Raw genomic sequence first — 22,078 nt, 5'->3', positions numbered from 1 at the left:
TCTGTACCCCTCCCCGGAAGTCCTTCAAGGATGGCAACCTTCTCCACATTGCCACTCTTAACTCTCGCTCTGCAATCAAGCATTCTTCTGATATCTGTCACCTTCTTGAGGAACTGGACCTTGACGTCCTCGGTCTCACTGAGACATGGTTCACGGCCAGCTCTGTCACCAGCTTTGACACACTCCTACCTGACGGCTACAAGATCCTCTCCGTGCCCAGGCCCAACCGTGCAGGGGGGGGTGTAGCCCTTATCTTCCCTGAGTGGATTCCTGCCACTGTCACTCCTACGCAGTCCTACTCCTCTTTTGAATGCCTTGTCTGCCGTCTCTCTCTCTCCTAGCCATTCCCTTACCGTGGCTACTATCTATCGGCCACCTGGTCAAATCTCCTCCTTCCTCTCTGAGTGGGCTGACCTCTCCTCCTCACTCCTGTCCTCAACCACTCAACTCCTCTTTCTTGGTGACTTCAACATCCACTTGGATGTCTCCTGTCCCCCCACGGGACTCTTTCGTGACCTCTGCGACTCACTCTCTATTCTCCCGTCTGGGCCTACTCATTCTGCAGGGCACACTCTTGATGCTCTGATCTCTTCTGACCTTCCCCTCTCCGTCCCTCTCTCCACTCCTCTCTCCTGGAGTGATCACTTTCTCCTATCCTCCCACCTCACCCTCCCTACCCCACTGACAAAGCCACCCACCTTCTCGGTCATCCGACCCATGAAGCGCATGTCAGTTGAGGCTTTCGCTGCCACCTTCGCACCCCCCCCCCCCTTCGGCTGACTCCCACCCTGACACTGCCCTCTCCATGCTCCACTCTGCTATATCTGATACTCTTGATATCCTTGCCCCTGTCATGAGAATCCACCTGAAGCCCAAAGCCAAATGTAACTCCTGGTATGACTCGGAGCTCGTCACCCTTAAACGCAAGTGCAGGGTGGCAGAGAGGAAATGGCGTGCTTCATGTTCATCCTCTGACAAACTGGCCTGCCGCCTGCTCCAAAGGCAATACCGTCTCTCCGTTCTCTCCAAGAAGAGAGCCCTTATCCAAGCCTGCATCTCTGCGGCATCTAACAACTCGGCCGAACTCTTTAAAATCTGCAAGGAGCTTGCCAACCCTGCTGCAGTCTCTACCTCCCCTGTCCCCTCCCAGGCCCTCTGCACTGCACTTGCCTCTCACTTCATCTCTAAAACTCAGGACATCCTGTCCTCACTCTCCTCCTATCACCTCCCTCCCTCTCTTCCTGGCTCTTCCTCTGGCCCTTCTACAGCCTCCTTCTCTGCCTTTCCCCTTTTTTCTGCTGACGAGGTTTCCAGACAAGTCCGATCTATGAAAGTCTCGTCTAAACAGGTTCACCCCTGTTCCTCCAAAACTATCAAGGACCACATCGGCACCCTGGCTCCTGCCCTGGCTGACTTTTGCAACCACTCCTTCACCTCTGGAGTCTTCCCACCCCCCTTAAGCACTCCCTTGTGCACCCTCTTCTTAAGAAACCCTCTTCTGACCCCTCCTGCCCGGCTAACTATCGCCCAATCTCCATCACTCCCTTCCTGGGCAAGCTCCTGGAGAAACTGGCCATCTCCCAGCTTAACCTCCATGCTGAATCTGTTGGCAGTCTTCATGACCATCAATCTGGCTTCAGAGCTGCCAGAAGCACGGAAACTGCTCTCCTGAACATCCGTGAGGACCTTCTCTTGAACCTTGACTCCAACACTCCGTGTGTTCTCATTCTGCTCGATCTCGATCTCTCTTCTGCCTTTGACACTGTCAACCATGCCATCCTGCTCAACCGTCTCCGTGATAACCTGGGTATCACTGGTCAGGCTCTGGCGTGGCTGACCTCTTTCCTCTCCAATCGACCCTCCCAGGTCCAACTGGGGTCCTTGCTCTCTGACATCTTTTTCTCTACCTGTGGTGTCCCCCAGGGATCAAATCTCTCCCCCTGGCTGTTCAACCAGTACCTGGCATTCCTTGCCCTCCGCATCGCCGCTCTCTGCCCCAACAGTGCTATGCGGACGATACCCAGCTCATTTTCAGGCTACCCTCGGCCTCCTCCTCTCCTTCCCTCATCTCTGACTGTCTGTCTGCTATCCAGGAATGGTGTGCCGCCAATGACCTCTGCCTTAATGCCAGTAAGACTGAGATTCTACTCATCGGCACACCCACTCCCTCCTTCCCTGCAGCTCTCTGGCCGGCCTCTCTTGGCCCTCTTCCTGCTCCTACCTGCATGGCAAAAAACCTCGGGGTTATCTTCGACTCCACACTCTCCTTCTCTCCTCATATATCTGACGTCTCTAAGAAGTCCCACTACCAGCTGCACCTCCTCAGAGGTATTCTTCCCTTCCTCTCCTTCCCCCAGAAGCTCACTGTCTCACGAGCCCTGGTTCTCTCAAAGCTGGACTACTGTAACGGCCTCTATCTTAATCTGCCTGCCTCCACACTCTGCCCTCTGCAACTCATCCAGAACAGAACTGCGAGACTTGTCATTGGCCTCAAGCCCAGGGACCGTATCTCTCCAGGACTGAAGTCTCTACACTGGCTCCCAGTGACTGCGAGGATAAAGTTCAAATCCCTCTGCATTGTCCACAAGGCCTTCTGGGGCCTGGGGCCTAAATACCTTCAACTCTCTCTTCCTAAATATCTTCCTTCCCGAGCCCTTCGCTAATCAGTCTCCAACTCCCTCAAGTTCAGCCGCTTCTCAAAGCAACGAGCTGGGGGTAGATCTCTCTCCGCGGCAGGGGCCTCCCTCTGGAACAGCCTTCCTGCCTCCCTGAAACTTGATGAGAACCATCTAAGTTGATGAGAAGCACCTCAAAAGCTTCCTCTTTGCTTCTGCTTTCTCTCTCCCTCTCCCCTGCTAATTCTTTGCTGAATCTGCACCGAATCTGCAACTGGGCCACTCTCGCCGACCTCGGTCCTGGGCCCAGCCACTCTCCACTTGCACTGCCTCCCTGGCAACCCCTGCACTGCGGGACTGTCTCCGTATCCCTACAGCCACCGTTCCCAGCACTTGTCTGCACTTACCTTGCACTTGCCACCTGCTGGCCCTATTTATTTTATTCTACTTACCTTGTACTTTCCCCCCTCCCCTCCCCTTGCACTTTCTCCCTTCCCCCTACCCCTGCACTTGCGCGATCTGAATGACACCTGGCCTAGTAGGATCGTTGTCTGTCTTAACCTGTTCCCCCCTCCCTGCCTCGTCGCGCCTTGAAACACTTGAAACCCTTGTGTGTAGGCGCGTTACAAATGCCATATCATATCATATCATATCATATCATCTATGTTGATAGAAGTGTAACAGGGGTCCAGTTTGTTTAGCCGTGGTTGGGAGCCGACGAGAAGGAGCTCTGTTTTCTCGTCGTTGAGGCATAAGCTGTGTTCTGCCATCTAGGCTTGGATCTCCAGGTAGAGGTTGTTGATCCGTGTGAAGTCCTCTTCATAGCAACCTGATAGGGTGATGAGAACCTGGGTATCGTCAGCATAGTTTGTGTATTTGACACCCAGGTTATCAAGGCGATCGAACAATAGCTTTGTGAAGATATTGAATAGGGTCAGCGAGACGCACAAACCTTGTGGGACGCCACAGAGGATGGGGATGGGGTGGGTTGAAGCCCCCGGCGAAAAGACCCGGGTGGTTCGGTCTGCTAGGAAGGATTGGACCCAGGTGGTCGCCTGGCTAGAGAAAGCAGCTGACGTCATCAAATGTTCCATGAGGATCTGGTGGTCAACGAGGTCAAAGGCTGCTGAGAGGGCAAGCAACAGGAGAATGGCTAGATTGCCCTTGTCCTTTGCCTCATTCATCTGGATTTTTAAGTCTAAAAGGGCTGTCTCTGCTCCGTGCCTTGGTCTGAAGCCAGATTGTCTGAGGCCCAAAAGGTTCTTCTCTTCCATGTGCTTCTGGATTTGCAAGTAGGCCACTCTGTCTAAGATCTTTAGGATGTAGGGGACGGTGGTAATTGCCCTGTAATTAGTGGGGTGGTTAGGTTCTAGGTTTTTTTCTTTTTTTTTAGAAGGGGCATGATCCAGGCCTCCTTGAGGCTGCTAGGTACTGAGCTCGTTTTGAAGGAGGCGTTGATTAGGGCTGTTATGAAGGGGGTCAGATCGCTGACGCCTTCCTGGATGATGGGAGCTGGGCAGGAGTTAAAAAAGCTGCTCACCATTTCAATATCCACAAGGAGGAAACAGTCCCTGGTAGTACTGACTTTGTTGAGGATATTCTTAATGAAAAGAAGCCTGTCAGCCAAGCTATTCCCTTGCTCCAGTCCATTAAAAAGAGGATTAGTCGATCTCCTTCCACACCTTCACTCACAAGAGCAGTGAACCCGAGAGTTGAAAACATCTTCAAACCCTCGCCATTTGACCCCTTACACATCAGGGGACATGTGAAACCTGACTCACTTGTAGACACCGCTGCACGAAAGAGAGCTACGGTTTCACTCTCTACCTCTGAAGCCCCCCTAACCAAGGAGTGTAAACGTCTGTACACTTTGGGAACGTGCATTACCACCTCAGGCGCCTACATGACCAGAATTGTGAACAACCGAACTCTGCTTGCAAGCTACAATAACACCCAATGGGATGAAGTACTCAAGACCCTAGACTGTGCCAGAACATGTGAGGTCGCATCTGCTTAAAATCTCTACAGAGGGCAAGCAAGTAGCGCAAAATATCCTGAAAAATGTCCTAGACTCAGTCGACACCTCATGAAGAGTCATCGCTGAGGGTACACTTCTTAAGAGACACTCGTGGCTCCTTGACTCGTGGTTTAAGTCAGAGACTCAGGTGGTACTAATCAATATGCCTATTAAGGAGGCAGTCCTGTTCGAGAAGGCTGCCAATGAACAATTTGAAACCGCCAAAAAATAGCACGAGAACATAAATACACGGGGACAGATTATTAACAAGCCATATGTCCAAAGTGGCGTCTTAAACACTAGGCATACTATTTGTACACAAAGCTTCAACAGGTCCAATCAACCAGAATCTGGAACATCTTGCTCCTCCTTTTACAGTCCCCAGTCTAAATCTACCCCCTACCCTATCCGCATAGGGGATCTCGCTGAGGGAAAGGGGCAAGGCAAGGTTGCAGCCTCTAGAGGCACAGCAGCCCCTGCCAACAAATGACGGGCCGGGTTCACGTTCCCTCCCATGAATCCCCAGTCAGGGCTAGCGTAAGACTTTTCACCCAGCAATGGGAGAGAATAACAGATTGCTGGGTGCTCGCAACAGTGGCAAAAGGGGGTACTCCATAGAGTTCCTCGAAGCACCACACCACCACCTGCCTCGTGCAAGAAAGATGTCTGCATCCCGACACTACTAGAAAAAGGAGCCCTAGAGCTGGTACCATCTCTGGTGGAAGATCAATGTATTTATTCAGTGTCCGTCCTTGTTGCAAAGAAAGATCAAACAATGCGCCCAGTGCTAGAACTGTGCACTGCAAACACATATGTCAAGCCTAACAAATTCAGAATGACCACGTTGCAGGAGGTAATCCCCCCACCCCCTGCTAAAACAAGGGGATTACATGGCAACATTGGACATGAAAGATGCATACTTTCATATTTCAATGTTGTCAGAGCACAAAAAATACCTGATGTTCAAAGTGGGGCACAAGCACTACCAATTCAAGGTGCTATAATTCGCCATAGCCTCAGCCCCCACGGTGTTTACAAAGATCCTAGCAGTAATGCCCACCCACTTAAAATGGCAGTCCATTCCAGTGTACCCTTACTTGAACGACTGCCTAATAACAAGAGACACACATCAGAGGTGCCTACAAAACACCCAACGAACAGACTTCTCCATAAATGAGAAAAGGTCTAGTCTAGTGCCCAGCCAAGTAAAACAATTACATTGGGCACTAATCAAAACAAACAACGGACTAGTCTTCCCTCCAATGAAAGGTTCCAACACATGCTGTACCAAACACCTCAGTATGTAGCCGGTCATTAAGTAACAGTGCGAAAGGCAATGCGCCTTCAGGGAATGATGGCTTTCTGCATTTATCTAGTGCCACACACCCGACTATGCATGCGTCCAATGCAAGAGTGGTTAGCGAAACAATGGTCGCAAGCAACCGGGATGTGGGACAATCTAGTGGTAGTTTTGCAACCTCTGGTACAATTGCTGCAGTGCTGGTCCAAGGACAACCTGTTAAAGCCTTTCAACACACCAGCAATCAAAGCCACTCTTACAACAGACACATCCCTGACAGATTAGGGAGCTCACTTCCTCCATCATACGGCACATGGGATGTGGACACATACGTTAACCAAGAAGCCGATCAACCTTCTAGAATTACTATCAGTCCTGAAGGTACTTCAAGCATTCAGGACTCACAGTGCACAAGGCAGTCCTCCTCCTGACGGACCGTACCACAACCATGTTTTACATAAACACACATGGGGGGATACGTTCTCCAGGGGCTGTCCTAACTAGCCCAGAACATTTGGCTTTAGGCACTAAAACACAACATGTTTTTCCTAGCACAACATGTTCCAGGGTAACTCAATTCACTGGCAGGCGTACTAAGCAGAAGTGTGGTACTGCCCTCAGAAAAATCTGGCAACTAAACCAAACTGTTGTAACTTGTCAGCAGCAGGGATACGTTGCTGGTCTCTCCCACCTTGCATCGGATTGCTATATTGTGTAAGGCCGCAAACCGAGTTTTGGGCCTAGCCCATGCACTATGTCGGAGGCCTGTTCCAGATGTGGTCAGAAGAATGTCTTCATCGAAGTCCGCCACCAAAAGTGCATTTACTGCCTGCCTGTGTTTTGGTCTGTTTAGCTTGCGCTTTAGACCAGTAATGAGGCTTGATATTGCATTTTACATTTGTTAGTTAAGTTTTAATATAATTAATATTGTTGTTGCCAGCCGACACATGTTTTGACTCCTCTGCGTCTTAATAAAGGCTAATATACTTTGTGCTACACATGCCCGTTGGTTTAGCCCTTGGTTGGGCAGTTTTGGTTCTTTCCTTAGGTGCTCTCCTTTCGGTGTCCTGCCTGCACCCGGACCACGATGTGGAGGTATTCCACATGTGCCAGTCTTTCTCCACTAAAACAAGGAAGGATCGCCATCAGCAGCTGTTGGTATGGCTGGAGGAAGGTAAGCCCTCTGACTTGGCGTCTGTACGCAGTCACGACTCTGCCAGGGCTAGCAGGCCCAAGGAGCGTACTCCGTCTAGCAAGAGGTCAAGATCCTTTGAGGACGATTCCAAGGGTAAGGTACTTGAAAAGGTGAAGTCACACATTCACACTTCTTCGTCGATGAGCACCACGGCCACAGCATCTGTCAACTGGGTCAGTAACTGGCACGAAGGGAGCCCCATCTTCGGAAGGCCAGAGATCATATACTCCATCACCATCAACCCTGTCAATGAAGCAGCGTTCATAGTCCTCAGCAGCATCATCGTCAGCAACCCCGAAGACATCCTCATAGACGACCCCAAGATCGTTGTCTAAATCGTCATCGTCGACGAAGACTCCGTCGACGGCACCGATCGCCTGGCTGGTTTTTGTCACATCTACAGGCTTGCCGATGACTGCATGCACCATCTCTACGGTCACAATGGCTATCTCAAGGGTAGCATTGCCTCCAAATCCTCTGTCAGTCCCGGCTGGGTCTGTTCCATCCGCATTGCCTTCGCCAGGCGCGCAGAGAGGTTCCAGCAGAGAGAAGGAGGCACCACCAGATCTCTCCTTTCTGCCAAAGCCCACAAGGGCCCCTCAGATGCCTGCCACATCCCCTGTGAGGCTTCCCTGGGTCATGTCTCCAGCCCCTGTCTCTGCTCCTTCCATCCTGTCAGATGCAAAAGAGGAGTTAGAAGTCTTTGAAAACATCCTCCTACACCTTATGGAGGGTGGCATTGGCATGCTTCCATAGCTGACTTTGCGGCATGCGCAACCGCTTGTGGCCCTACACGCCCCTGGCCTCATGCACCCGAAAGAGGTTTTGAGAGATCCATTTCCAAGAGATGTTTCTTTCGACATTTTGTCAACTATCCACACTCTGGTCTCAGAGCTTCAGCAGCGACTACCGCCTGTGGCTTCTGGTCCTCCTCTGGTTCCAGGCCCAGCTCCTGTGCCCAGTAAACCAAGACCGTCTCAGCCCCACCTGGCACCGGCTCCTCCAGTGCCTGTGATCCCGCTGCCACCCCCTGTTCCACAGCCATCTATTGTAGAGGAGTTGGTCTTGATAGGAACGGACACCAACTCGGATACAGATGGTACCCAGGGTACGGATGATGTTGAGGACTACATCCCTGCAGACGGTGAGCCACCAGATGTAGTAGGATCTTTCTAGGCGATGATATCCTGGGCCTCCAAGGTTTTCAATCTGGTTCCGGAGGAAAAGAAGGAGGGATTCCTTTTCCAGAAAGACTGTGGTCTCAGTCTCTCTTCTGGGTGATGTCTTGGAGGACGGGCTGGTGGTGATGCAATAACCCTTTCCCACTCCTATTAAAAAAGACTGGAGAAGAAATATAGGGTCCCAGATACGGCTCCTAAATGCCTCAGAGGCCATCTTACGCCGGATTCAGTAGCCTCGAGGAAGAGGTCATCTAATCAGTCATCCTCTTGCTCAGTCCCTCATGACCTGGAGGAAAGGAAGCTGGATCCTTCTGGAAAGCGCATGACCACCACTGTGGCCTCTAAAGTCAAAGCCATCAATTCCCTAGCCATCCTTGCATGCTACGACAGAGAACCCTTGTACAAGTTTGGACCCATCCTCGATTTCCTGCCAGAGGACAAGAAAGCAGAGGCCATGGCCATCTTCCAGGAGGGTCGAAGTGGCATCTGACCATGCAATCACGGTCACCCTTGACATTGACGACATTGGCTGAGGGCCCAAATTTCAGTCAGGACGTCCAAGCCAAGGTGGTCAACATGCCTTTCGACAGAGATAGCCTTTTCGGCAAGGCAGTGGACGAGTCTCTTCTCACCATCAAGATGGACACAGAGACGGCACGCTCTCTGGACATGATGCAACAAAGGAGGCAGGTCTTTTGCTCCCAGAAAGGAAAGGCTTTCCGAACTTCCAAGATGCTCAACTCTTCCTACCTCCAGCCATCTCGCTCTACTGCTCAGGAAGCGTATAGAGGCCATTCCCAGGCCTATACGGGAGGGACCCAGCGTTGTTGTCTGCAAGCCACCAGTACACGGATGCCAAAGGACGCCTGACCAGACCCAGGTCCCGAGTCTCCACGTCAGCACCCCCATGGGAAACCGCCTATCTCAGTTTGTCGACATGTGGCGCAACATCTCCATGGACAAATGGGTGGTCAACGCCATCAAGCGGGGACACTCTCTGTAGTTCCAAGACAAATGCCCCCCTATTGCACGCTTGATAAGGCAAGAAAAGCACAGAGCCCAATTTGTCAAGGAATTTCAGGCCACGCTGCTAAAAGGGGCAATAGAACCTGTGCCCCTGCGCCTATGGGGCTCCGGAGTATACTCAAGATACTTTCTGGTTCGCAAGAAGTCAAGTGGGTGGAGGCCCATCCTGGACTTGTGTCGTCTCAACAAATTCCTAACGTCCAGTAATTCAGGATGGTCACGTTGCAGCTGGTGCTCAGCCAACTGGAAGTGGGAGATTTCTTGGCGATGCTGGGTCTGACCTTCAGCCTCAAATCATCCTAGCGGGTGTTCACCAAATGCCTATCCCCAGTGGCAGCATTCCTTCATCGGGAGAGAGTGTTTGTCTACCCCTACATGGATGATTGGCTGGTCCAGTCTCGTTCTCACACCCAGGCCGCTCAACATACAATGGAGCGGTTCAAACTCTAACCTCTCTGGGATTCTCCATCAACTATCCCAAATCCTGCATGGTGCCGTCCCAAGACGCTCTGTTCCTGGTGGCCGACTCAACACAGTCTCGTGCCTGGCACCCTCATTGGAGGTAAAGATACATGCCATCCTAGTAAAGGTACAATGGCTATCCTCTGTCAGAGTGGCAACAGTCCGCTCAATCAAATCTCTTAGGGATGATGTCTTCCTGCATCCATCTGCTCCCTCATTGCAGGTTGTGCATGAGACCTCTTCAAGAGTTCCTGGAAACCATGTTAAAGCAGACCTCAGGCTCATGGAACGACAAGATAGTCCCCAATCAAACGTTCAGGAAAGCCCTGAGGTGGTGGTCTATTTGCATCTCACGAGAGACTACCTTCTGAGCCTAGGCACATCAGGAAATGGTCACTACCAACACCTCTCTGGGGCATCCACACGAGCCAACTATATGCCTGGAGACTATGGCTCTCAACGTCCTTGAACTGCGGGCAGTGTTTCTGGGCTCTCAGTCTTTCAAACCGCAGCTTTTGGGAAAGGCGGCCAAGATATTCAGACAGCACGACCACCATGTATTACATCAATAAGCATGGCAGAAATCTCCTGTCCTCTCCCTGGAGGCACAGAATCTGTGGTTCTGGGCCATTGCCCAGCGCATGTTTCTAGTCCTGTTCCACTTGGCAGGCATTCAAAACACCATTGTGGACTCTCTCAGCAGAGAGCTGTGGTTCTGCCACAAGCGGGAGCTCCAGCAAGCTCAGGTGTCTCGGATCTTCAGCAAATGCAGACAGCCTCTGTGTAGGGGCGAACAACACTGTAGTATTAGTAAACGATGTTGTTGACGTTGCTATTGCTGTTGTGTAAATTCTAAATTTATCAAAAGGAGCATGTTAGTGACTCAATTGCTTATCTCAATGATTGTAGGTTAAATTAAATAAATTAAAATATAAGGGGGTAAACAATCTACTAATGTTTCAAATCACATAAAATGGAAATAAAAGTGAAAATTCAATAAGCAGTCAGCTACTAAGTGGCTGTGAACATGTATGAACATTAGGATAAGCGAATTTGAAATGATGGACCTGCAACTAGTAATGTCACTACAATTGTTAAACATGCAAAGGGGTGAGAATAACCCTGACAGTCTTTGCAAATGATGTCGCTGAAGTTGATATTATCATAGTGGTGAATTCATGAGAAGTCGCATGCTAATGACTCATTTGTTTTAGGGTTTAGGATAAATAAGACACATAAATAGGCGGAAAACAGTCAGCTGATGTTGCAAATTACAAAAGGTGGAAATATGTGTAACAATGGCCCTGAACATTTATTAACATCCGAGCAAGTGAATTTGAAATTATGCACTTGCAACTAGTATTGTCAACGTCGTGTCATTGCAGTTATTGCCAAACAAGAGACAGGGAGCACAAGATTCTTAAGCACAGACCTTAAGAAATGGCTGTAAAACTGTGAGAAAAACGTATGCTTGTAAAGTGCTCTTCGTCTTTTCTGTTCCCCCAAGTGTAAGAAAATATTTTTTGTATGCAGGTTACAGAACTTAATTTATACCGTACAGGGATATTATGTACATTTTGTATACACTTATAGACAATATGCGCTTCGCTGGAATATTTGCTAAAGGATAATCAATTCACGATCCTTGATAAAGAACTCGCCCATAAACAGGGCAACATTCTGGACTGGGTTGCTGTTGGGAATTTACCTGCTGTTTCACTGGAAATTGAACCATGTGTTTGGTCCGATCATTTCTACGTGAGCTTTAATCTCAGCTCCCCGCCTTCCTTACTCAAAGGAAAAATGTAGTTAAGAAAATGATAAGTAGAAATCTTAATAACACCAAGGCAGCTGACTTAGAAGGCTGTTTTAAGAAGTATGGCCTCTACTTCAGATGGGGACTCCCCTGACTTCCTAGCATTAGAATATGAAAAGGCCCTCGCCACACTGCTGGATGAGGTAGCCCCTCTAAAATCTAAGTCTATTAGAGAATGAACAAATAGACAAAAATGGGTTACAGCAGACTTGCTAACATGTAAACAAGCAAAAAGGAAAGCAGAAAGAAATTGGGTCAAACTACAGACACAAGAGAGCAGAAACAGCTGGAATGTTTTAGAGAAAATCTATCGGAAAGACATTTTTAAGGCAAAGCAAGATTACTTTAGTACGCAAATATTGTCCTCAAAAAATTAATCAAAGAAGCTCTTTGAAATCCTTAAGAATTTGGAAAAACCACAAGCCCAAGTAAAAAAAGTGGATCCTACGGATGAAGATTGTGAGGTAGTCCAGAGAGCATTTGCTGATAAAATTAGGACAGCGCAGGATAGCATTGCAAATAATCTGGAAATGCCTCTGCCTGTCTCGGCTCCCATAGCTGTCGGGACATCATGGCACATTAATGCCCCTTTGTTTGCCTTTGAAGCTATCTCTAGAGACGGGCTGGAGAGAGTTCTTAAAATAATGCATCCCACTACATGTTTGGAGGATGTTATTCCCTTAAGAATCGTTTTGGAACACTGGGATATCCCTTTGCTGTTGCGCTTTGCTAATGGTTCATTTGCAAATAACCTAGTGCCAGACTTGCTGAAAAAGGTGATTGTTACCCCCTGATTAAAAAACCTGGGCAAGATCATAAAATCTGCAGCAATTTGCGACCTATAACAAATGTGCCTTTTTTATTGAAAATGATAGACAAGCTGGCGACGATACAGCTCCAGGGCCTTGTAGAAAGTCAGAAGATTGTCCACCCCAGGCAGTCGGGTGTTAGGCCTGCACATGGCACAGAAAGCTCGCTTCTGGACATTCAGTCAGAAGTGCTTAATATCATGGATAGGAGCAAAGCGGGACTGCTGATATTATTAGATATATCAGCAGCCTTCGACCTCATAGACCATGAGGAACTGCTTAGCAGGCTGGCGGACCACGGAGGGTGCTCCAGTGGAGCGATAGACTGGATGAGCTCTTTTCTTCTTGGCAGGAAATCAAGAATAGTCTAGGGGTAACGCATGTTCTAAACCCGACTTAATTAATTGTGGTATCTCTCAGGGAGCTTGTCTCTCCCCGGTATTATTTAACATATTCTGTCGCACCCTATGTGCTCTTTTGGATAACTTTGGTGTGCGATTCTTCGAATTATGCTGATGATACTCAGCTCATTATACAGCTGAATGGGGATTATGATCAAGATCTGGAAAGCATTGAACAAATCTATAAGTCTATCCAAATTTGGATGACAACAAATGGACTTTGTCTTAATGCAACTAAAACAGAGTTCCTCATCTTTGGTTTCACTCAGGCATGTACTAAATTGCCAATTGAGTACGAAGGCACCACATTAAAACAGCGTCCAGCGTTGAGAACTACTTGATCCCAACCAGCCAGAACCGCACTGTGGCATCTACCAAACTGAACGATCATTCCAGCCGCAGCCACGCAGTACTACTCATCAAGGTTCAAAAGAGGGAGGGGTTCTCTCCCTTAAGGCAGTTCACTGGAAAGTTTTACCTGATCGATCTGGCCGGATCTGAGGATAACCGGCGTACAGGCAATCAGGGCATCCGTCTGAAGGAAAGTGCGGCCATCAACTCCTCCCTCTTTGTTCTCAGCAAGGTGGTGGATGCCCTAAATCAGGGCTTACCAAGAATTCCTTACAGGGACAGCAAGCTAACGCGCCTCCTGCAGGACTCCCTCGGGGGTTGTGCACACAGCGTCATGATAACCAACATTGCCCCAGGGCAGAAGTATTACTTCGATACGCTAACAGCCCTGAACTTCGCTGCAAAGTCCAAACAGATTGTCAACAAACCCTTCACTCAGGAAAGCAACCATATGCCATCTTTTGTGCCCGTAAAGGGACAGCGGGAAGGAAAAGAGCCTAGCACTGCAGCCCCACACCTAATAAGAAATCGAAGAGTGAAAGTGGTGAAGAGCCCCCAAGCTGACGGAGTCCTCCCTCAGCACTGAAAGGGATTCCACTGCCCAGGACCCCAAAAGGAGAACGCCTGGAACTAAAGAGGAAGGTGGAGGAGAGCCAGATAGTAATACAGGAACTCATGGAAATCTGAGGGAGCTAGAGGTGAAGGCACTTGCTGCAGACAGCTGTTTGGACCAATCGCCAAATCCAGGTGATAAATGTCAAACGCCAGACCATGATGCCTTTCAGTGTAAGGTTAAGCCTCTTCAGCGCAGCACTGCCTCTTGCACAATCCAGCGGAAGCAAGCTATTGTTCAGCCTCTGCAAGTTCAAAACCAGAACACACCAGTGAGCCCGCTTGGAGAAATTGCAATCTTTAAAAAAGAGTGCCTGAAAAAAAAAGGTGCCCTACGATGGCTCGGAGAACAAAGCAAACTGGGGCATGAACATTAATGCAGATTTTGTGGTGAAAACTTGCAGCAACCTCCTGCACGTACTGAACACTGGTGACTTGAAGGAGCTGAAATCTCTGCTTAAAATCTGGGATAAAAAGGCCAAGCTCATCTTTGGATGGCGGAAGATCAATGGGCCTCTGTCAAAGATAGAAGACCTCCAGGAGATTGAAGGCATGTCGTCCAAGATGGTGGCTTCATTTATAAAGGTCAACCTTCTGAGTAACCTATGATGACTGCTTGAGCTACACCTGTAAATACATTTGTAAATACATGCCCGTTTTGACATTCTGAAAAAAATAAGAAATAAATAAAATAGAACCTTGTGAGTGATCCTGAAACCATCTCTTGGTGCCGAAGCCCATGTAAGCAGTGTAGTTAATAAATCTCAATATCATTTAAGACGGCTTAGACTAGTGAAGCCATATGTTTCGTTTGGTAATTGCACAACATTGGTCCGAGCTGTCATCATGCCTAGACTTGACCACTGTAGTGCATTACTGGCTGCACCAAAAAACTCCAGACACTGCAGAATAATGCAGTTCGGATTATTAAAGGTACTGCAAGATGGGATCCGGTGTCTGCACATAGGTGGGTACTGCACAGGCTTCCAGGAGAGGCCAGAATATGTTTCAAGATGAGTAGCGTTGTGAATAGATGCCTATATGGACAAGCACCAGAATATCTGAAAGAATGCCTGGTATTGGAAAACATACCAGAGTCACTCGGTCTATGGACTCGATGTGTCTGACCTGGCCCAGATGTGAGTTAGAGGCAACGGATGCTCTTGTATGGTATGGTACTGTCGGATGGGCTACCCAGTGATATGAGTGCGCTTAGGTTATAGTAAAGTTATAATGTTTTATAAATAGTGATTTATTCCAATAGCTGCAGGAACTGGTTTGCTTAGGCTATGCCCCTGCCTATCACCTATTACACATTAGTTATATATTGTACACCGGTAAAGATTGCGCTTATCCATACAAACATAAGTGTACTTTATTGTACAGGTTGGACTTAATCTTTACAAATCAAATCTCAAACATTGTACATGTTATACAGACAAAATACACACCTGGAAGTGTGGGTGTGTGGCTGCTCTCATAATACTTGCAAGTAAAGCCCTGAATGTCAGACCACAAGTAAATCGCTGGGAATGCATTTGAGACCACCATGTAACAAGGTACCTAACACCAATACTAAGTTTTGATATTAAGTTGTAATTAAGTGCTGCATACTAATTATATGTCGATATATTTCATATCCGTTATGTTTTACTTTGATTTATTTTACTTTTGTTTTGTATTGCATCTTGTCTACCTAAACCCCTTCAAATCCCATCTCCTTTGTATTCAATATGTGTGTATATATATTTTTCAATGCACTGATAAACATTAAATGGGTTTATTGAAGACACAGAACCTTTGGTCATATATTATTTTCACATACTAATGTGAAAGGGCCATCCTTGAAGCCAGAAACCCACACAAACTAATTGCAGAGAATTTCACCCCCGTACTCAAACAAAACACTAGAAGCTAATTCAGTTGTCAGCAATGACCCAAGTACCATTGCGAATTACTACCACAAATGCCTATCCATCACCATTGATGAAGTGGCACCTATAACAACCAAAATAAGATGTGTTGATAAAAAGACTCTTTTCTGGTTCAATGAAGAACGTAGCTCCCTTAGAAGAATCAAACGTTCCTTTGAACACGCCCACAACAAACATCCCTCCCAGGACTCGGCTAAAGCATTCAAGAATGCTAACAAAATATGCAAAACAGCCATTATTACCCATAAAGCCAATGCTTACAACACACGTATCAACAACGCCTCATCAGACTCTAAAGAACTCTTCTCTATCCTTATAGATTTAGAAAATCCGACCCCAAGTATAACACCGGCCATTTCTAGTAAAGAATGGTGCACTACCATACAAGACGCACTCGCCTCAAAAATCACTTTATTACAAAACAAAATAACCACCAAAAGATTGGTATTAGCTGACAAAAACACCTCCAATACTAACCCTCTCTCCAGCCCTCATGTTAACACCAATCCCTGCTTCCATTTCACCCCAGTCACCCAGGAATTAGTGTTTGACACTGTATCCAAGTTAAAAGCATCTAATTGCAAAGGGGATAATGTCCCAGCTAAACTAGTCAACGCATGTGCTACCTCTCTTACCCCGACCATCACTAACTTTGTCAACTCCTTGTTCAACTTTAACACAGTCCCAGCCAGCATTAAAGAAGCCTGGGTCACCCTACTGCTAAAAAAACAACTCTCAACCCCACAGCTCCTACCAACTATCGGCCAATAACAGTGGTCCTTTTTTTACTCAAACTCATAGATAAAAGAGTATATAGACAAATCCAAGCATACCTCGAACAGAACTATCTCCTAGGAACCAGACAATCAGGATTTAGACCTAACCATAGTATAGAAACAGCCCTCCTGGATCTCAAAATCCAGATGGATACTATCAGAGATTCAGGAAAACTCTGTATCCTCCTGCTGTTAGACCTGTCTACAGCATTTGACCTTGTGGACCATGACAAACTGTGTATCTCACTAGCCAATGATTTCAACTTCTCCAATGATGCCACCATGTGGGTGAAATCCTTCCTCGCCAAACGTACCTCTAGAGTTGCGATAGGTAAAGAAGTGGCGGATCCCATCCAAGTAACCATTGGAGTCCCCCAAGGATCTTGCCTATCCCCAACACCCTATAATGCCTACACGAAGCTCCTCTTCTCAGCATTAGACGATATGGGTGTCATCTACATCAACTTTGCAGATGACACCCAGATCCTCATACCCATCTCAGGGAACCACGACCAAGACACTGCCACCATTAATAAAATGTACGCCATCATACAAAACTGGATGGCACTAAACAGTCTCTGCCTTAATGATGAGAAGACCGAAATTCTCATCGTAGGCTCCCAATCCAAAATAGCCATCCTCCACTCAGACTACACTTCCATTAATATCGATGGCACCCTGATAGCAGTACTTAAGCAAGTAAAAACATTAGGTGTTTACTTGGATGCAAACCTTACCATGACCAAACACATCAACGCGCTTGCATCATCCACAGCATACACATCCAAACTTATTGCAATGAGTCGCCAGTTTCTGACTCTATCCAACTGCATCACCCTTGCCAGGGCTCTGATATTATCCAAGTTGGACTACTGCAATGTTCTACTATAAGGGACTCCAATACTAACCTTAGTATATTGCAACTCTTGCAAAATAAAGCTTTAAGGCCAGCATTAGGGATAAAAAGGTCTGATCACATCTCGAAGGTCAGAAAAGATGCTCATTGGCTACCTATAAAAGCTAGAATCATTTTTAAAACACTCTGCATTGCTCATAAATGCCTCGCCAAAAAAGCCCCAAGTTACCTTAATAAAGCGTTACAAAAAAAATAAGTGATCAGAACTCTGAGATCCAACGACAATCACTTTGTAGCCGTATCCCGCTACAAAACTTGCAGAGTGGGAGGCAGTAGCTTCCCTGCTCTGGCCCCCAAATACTGGAACTCACTCTCTATCACTATCAAACAAGAGACATCCTTCCCCGGATTAAAAAATGACTAAAAACATGGCTATTTAACCAATACTAGTTTTAGCAAGCACCGAAGTGATACTAGTATAAAGCTTCTTGCTATCATGTGCAAATAATGTGCATTTTTGTATGATATCTTCTCCTGCTTGTAAAATTGCTCCTGTTTTTACTGTACCCTGCATAAATGTATGACTGATTTTCCTAAGCTGTTTGTAACCATGCCGTGATACCCCAGGGTCTGGGCGTGTAACAAATGAATAAAATTAAATAAAAATAAATAAATGTTATGAAGTTACTTGCCCATGCCAAAGCATTGATAAGGACCGGATAGGTCGAAGCACATGTCGGCTGGGGCACACTATAATCTCTGTATAACATGTACAATGTTTGAGAATTGATTTGTAAAGACTAAGTCCAACCTGTACAATAAAGTACACTTCTGTTTGTATGGATAAGCGCAATCTTTACTGGTGTACAATATATAACTCATGAACTGGTTTCCCAGCCCAACAATGGGGGGTATTCATAGAATGTGAATCCATGCAAGACCCTATGTTGGAGAACAAGAGTTGCAGGTAAGTAGTATATTGCTTGCTTCGTGTCACGGCATGATTTTGTCGTCCGTTAATGTGCCGAGGCTCTTGATCATTTTGGATGGTTTGGGGCAGAGACCCATTTCCGAATTCAATGGTAGCAGTGTTTTAGGTGCAGTGTACAGTGAGCCTATCATGATTTCTGTTTTGTCTAGGTTGAGTTTTAGGTTGAGATTGAGGTTGAGGTTGAGTTTTAGGTAGTTGACTTGTCATTTATTTATGCAAGCCAAATGCTGATGTTGGTGCTGGAGTTGTGTCTGACTTGTGCGTCATCTGCAGAGCTTTAAAAGGGTAGCCCATCAGTTATGATCTTCTCCAAAGGGGCCACGAAGATGTTGAAAAAAAATGTTGAAAGAGTTGATCCCCTAGGAATTCCACATGTAATGGGTTGTGTTCGAACTGAAAGTGGGGAGACCAGTGTTTTCTTTTCTGTCCGTTATGAACAACCCTAGCCATTGTAGAGTTGTGTTATGGAGTCTGCTCTCTTTAAGCTATGGTTAAAGGATTGGTTCGGTCAGAAATGTTATTGGCCAAAAAGATGGCCAATAATAAAACAAATATCTAAAATATATATTTATTTTAAGTCCCTATGGAAAGTTTCGAGCTAATGAAGCTCAAACATTAAAATTGGGAGCACTCGGGGGCATCCATTTTGTGATTTCAGGCAGCCTCCTCGGCTCTGCCCTTGAAGTACTAAACAAGCGGCAAAAGCCCCCTACTGGGAGCTTTTGCTTACTGCAGCCTGAGCAGAGCTGAGGAGGCTGCCTTCGCTTTCATTTTACGTTTTCTGTGCTCCCCAAACCCAGGGAAGCACAGAAAATGTAAAATGAAGGCAAAAAGCCGAGGCACACCAAATAAAAATATAACGTTGTGGTATTTGTGATTGCCGTAGTTGGAAAACCACGGCAATCACAAATACAACAACGTTGTTATTCTGACAGCGGCAGCTTTCGCGTGGAGTCTCCTTGGCTCCCCCAACCCTGAGGGAGTCCAGGAGACTCCCAGCGAAAGCTGCCACATTCAGAATAACAACGTTTTTGTATTTGTAAATAGTGCAGCATTTACAAATACAAAAACATTGTAGTCCTAAACATTGCATCATTTCTAAACACCCGCTTTGTGTTTCTGCCTACAGCAGCTTTCACTTTGGGGCTCTCTGGCTCCCCCCGGGGAGCTAGTCAAAGGCTTGATTATGTACATTTCTGCCCCACACACCAATATAACCCTTACCTTAAAGGCCCTAACATGACTCGGGAACCTTCAGCAAGGCCCGACTGGACTTCTGCTCCCAAGGAAGCCATGGTTCAAATCTCATCCTCACTTAAATGTGCCCACATTTTCCTTCCAGCTTTCCCATCTATAGGACCTGGTCATCCATGGCCTAGGTGAGTAATTTGAGAAACCGGGAGGTGTCTCCCTGGCTAGTCCACGGGATCTGTCATCCAGGTGGCCAGGACATGGCCATAGCTATTGGATCCAGTTCCTGGGGGTGGACCAGTGAGGGACGATCACCTGGATGGGGGTCCTTGGGGAGTGGGACACCGACGGGCGAGACGCAGTATCCCCTTTCACCCTTTCCCCATCCTACCATGTAGGATATTCCAAACTCCCCCCCCCCCCCATTCCACACAAACACTTTTGCTCCACACGGAAGACAACAGACTAACATCAGAGCTTTTTACCTGACATTTCCCAATACAAGGGTCAGGCTAAGTCAGACAATTGACCAGAAACACACACACCTGACCGCCCTTTCCCTTCCCCACAGGGATAAAAGCTGGACCACGAGAGCACAGGACGAGCAAGGCAGACTGCGCGACGTAAGAGCTAACTCAGTATGGCAGTTCAAGAGGAGGAGAAAGACGGCAAATAACGTGAGAAGTGACCTTGCCCTTTCTGATCAAGGCCCATGAAACCTCCACAGGCGGAAACATAAGACCGCGAACAAAGAGCAGAATGTGTTGTGGCAGATGTCAGTGGTACACAAGGCACTCCTCCGCTGATGACCAAGCCGGGGAGAGACGCTGGTCTCTGTGGTACCAACCTTGACTCGAAGGAGAAGAAAACCAAGCAGTTCTTCACAGCCGGTGAGTCGAGGGGAGAGCCGATAGGAAACCGAACTGTGTTGAACGAAAAGTAGCAAGCAGCAAAATCTGAACTTTGAAAGGTTACAAGGAACTATTGAGAAAGAGGGGGAAAACCTGTAACAGAGATGTCCGCCACCAAGTGGGTGCTCACGAGGGAAACTCTGATAAGAGACTACCGTAACCAGAAGCCCTTGGGAAGAGGGGAGAAGGTGTCAAAGTGGTCATCCAGCGGTCTTGTAAAATCCTCTGTACAGCCGAAAGTCTTTGACCGACAGATGATTCCGAAGCTAATGGACATGAGTCCCGCTTGGTATAATGAACGTATGAACAGTATGTTGTAATAGTAGGTTGGCGAGAGTGAACCCGGCAGAGGGAAGCCTAAAAAAGGGGCGAAGCCCAAAGAACTGTTTAAAAAGACATTAAGATTTGTGAAAGTGAGAAAAGCCACAGTGAACCCGCCAGCGGGAGGCTGACGTCTGAAAGGGGTCTGAGCCCGAGGGAGGGAGATCCGGAGTGCAAAGTCATCACCCAAAGTTAATTGAACAAGTAACTGTTTAGTCGATTTGTTGAAGACGCTTTTGTGAAGGGCCTACGCCCTGAAGAGGGGGACCCACGGGTGAAGCCATCACCCAAAGCCATATGTGGAACAGAACCTTTTTGTTTGTTTGTTTGTTTGTTGTTGAACACATCAGGCCCTTGAAGGCAAGAGACTTTTTATTGAAAAGAGACTTACACCTCGAAGAACCTGTTAGCTGATTTAGAACTGTCGGCTCGTGCTGGGAAAGCTCGAGCGTGTGCTGTGCCCAGAAGGTCCACTTTGTCCCGTGCTCAAAACGTGGGGAAGGGAGACTCCTGGCAATCACATCCTAACTTATTATTTATGAACACTTCTTTCTTTATTGAAACACTGTTTTTGTAATTAGTTGTAAGGATTTGGCAATCATTTTATTTTTGTATAAGCCTTTTATTTTGACACGACGCAAGTTATTTTTCATTTGATGGTCGGCGCTTTCTCCCATCTTAGATTTAGGTTTAGGTTAGGCGTTTTTCCGCCCTGCATTTATTGTTCAATAAACACCCTTGAACTGTGATCACTTGTGTCTATGCATGCTGTGTTTTCTTGGGCATGGTTTTCTACATGCCTTGGCTCACCATGACACTGTGGAAGTTGCAAAGTCTGGCCAAAGGCACTTTGCGCACAAGCTTTAGGTTTTGGTAACCCTGACATTAATGAGGAAACCAAAAATTGTGAGGTTTTTTGCTTGTTTTGGAGGGAGCTTTTGCAAACTTTGCGAATTCCAAATGATGTTAGCGGCCTTGGCAAGTAAGCGTAAGGGCTGTGCCATATGTGTTTTCTTGGGCATGGCTTCAACATTCACAGGCTCACCATGCAGTGAGTTATTTCCAGACATTCCCCCCTTGCACAGAGAACACCACCTCTCCAGGTGCTGCGCCCCATAGAATAGAGTTGAGTCCCACTATCAATTCAGTCCAATTGTACACATAGCTCCGCCACCTTTTCCTTCTCATGCCTTCCTGTGCATCTTATTTATCCCTTACCCTCATGCCAACTATCTACCCGACTTTGCTTCTCCCTACCACTACTGAATGTCCTTTCATACTCCTCCTTTGCCTCTCCGAGAAAGTGTTTCAAA

General features: G+C 47.2%; 1 protein-coding gene and 1 pseudogene across 1 annotated transcript in view; both read left to right on the top strand.

Moving 5' to 3' along the window:
* The window catches only part of LOC138468411 (zinc finger protein 268-like), a 233,674-nt gene that overhangs the window by 162,723 nt on the left and 48,873 nt on the right, over window positions 1-22,078 (top strand). The window lies entirely within an intron of this gene.
* Window positions 7,935-14,448, top strand: LOC138468461 (kinesin-like protein KIF22; annotated as a pseudogene).

This window comes from Ambystoma mexicanum, chromosome 4q, assembly GCF_040938575.1.
Source record: "Ambystoma mexicanum isolate Mex_15411 chromosome 4q, UKY_AmexF1_1, whole genome shotgun sequence".
NCBI lineage: Eukaryota > Metazoa > Chordata > Amphibia > Caudata > Ambystomatidae > Ambystoma > Ambystoma mexicanum.
The sequence above is the reverse complement of the archived record's forward strand: the minus strand, read 5'-3'. Positions and strand labels throughout refer to the sequence as shown.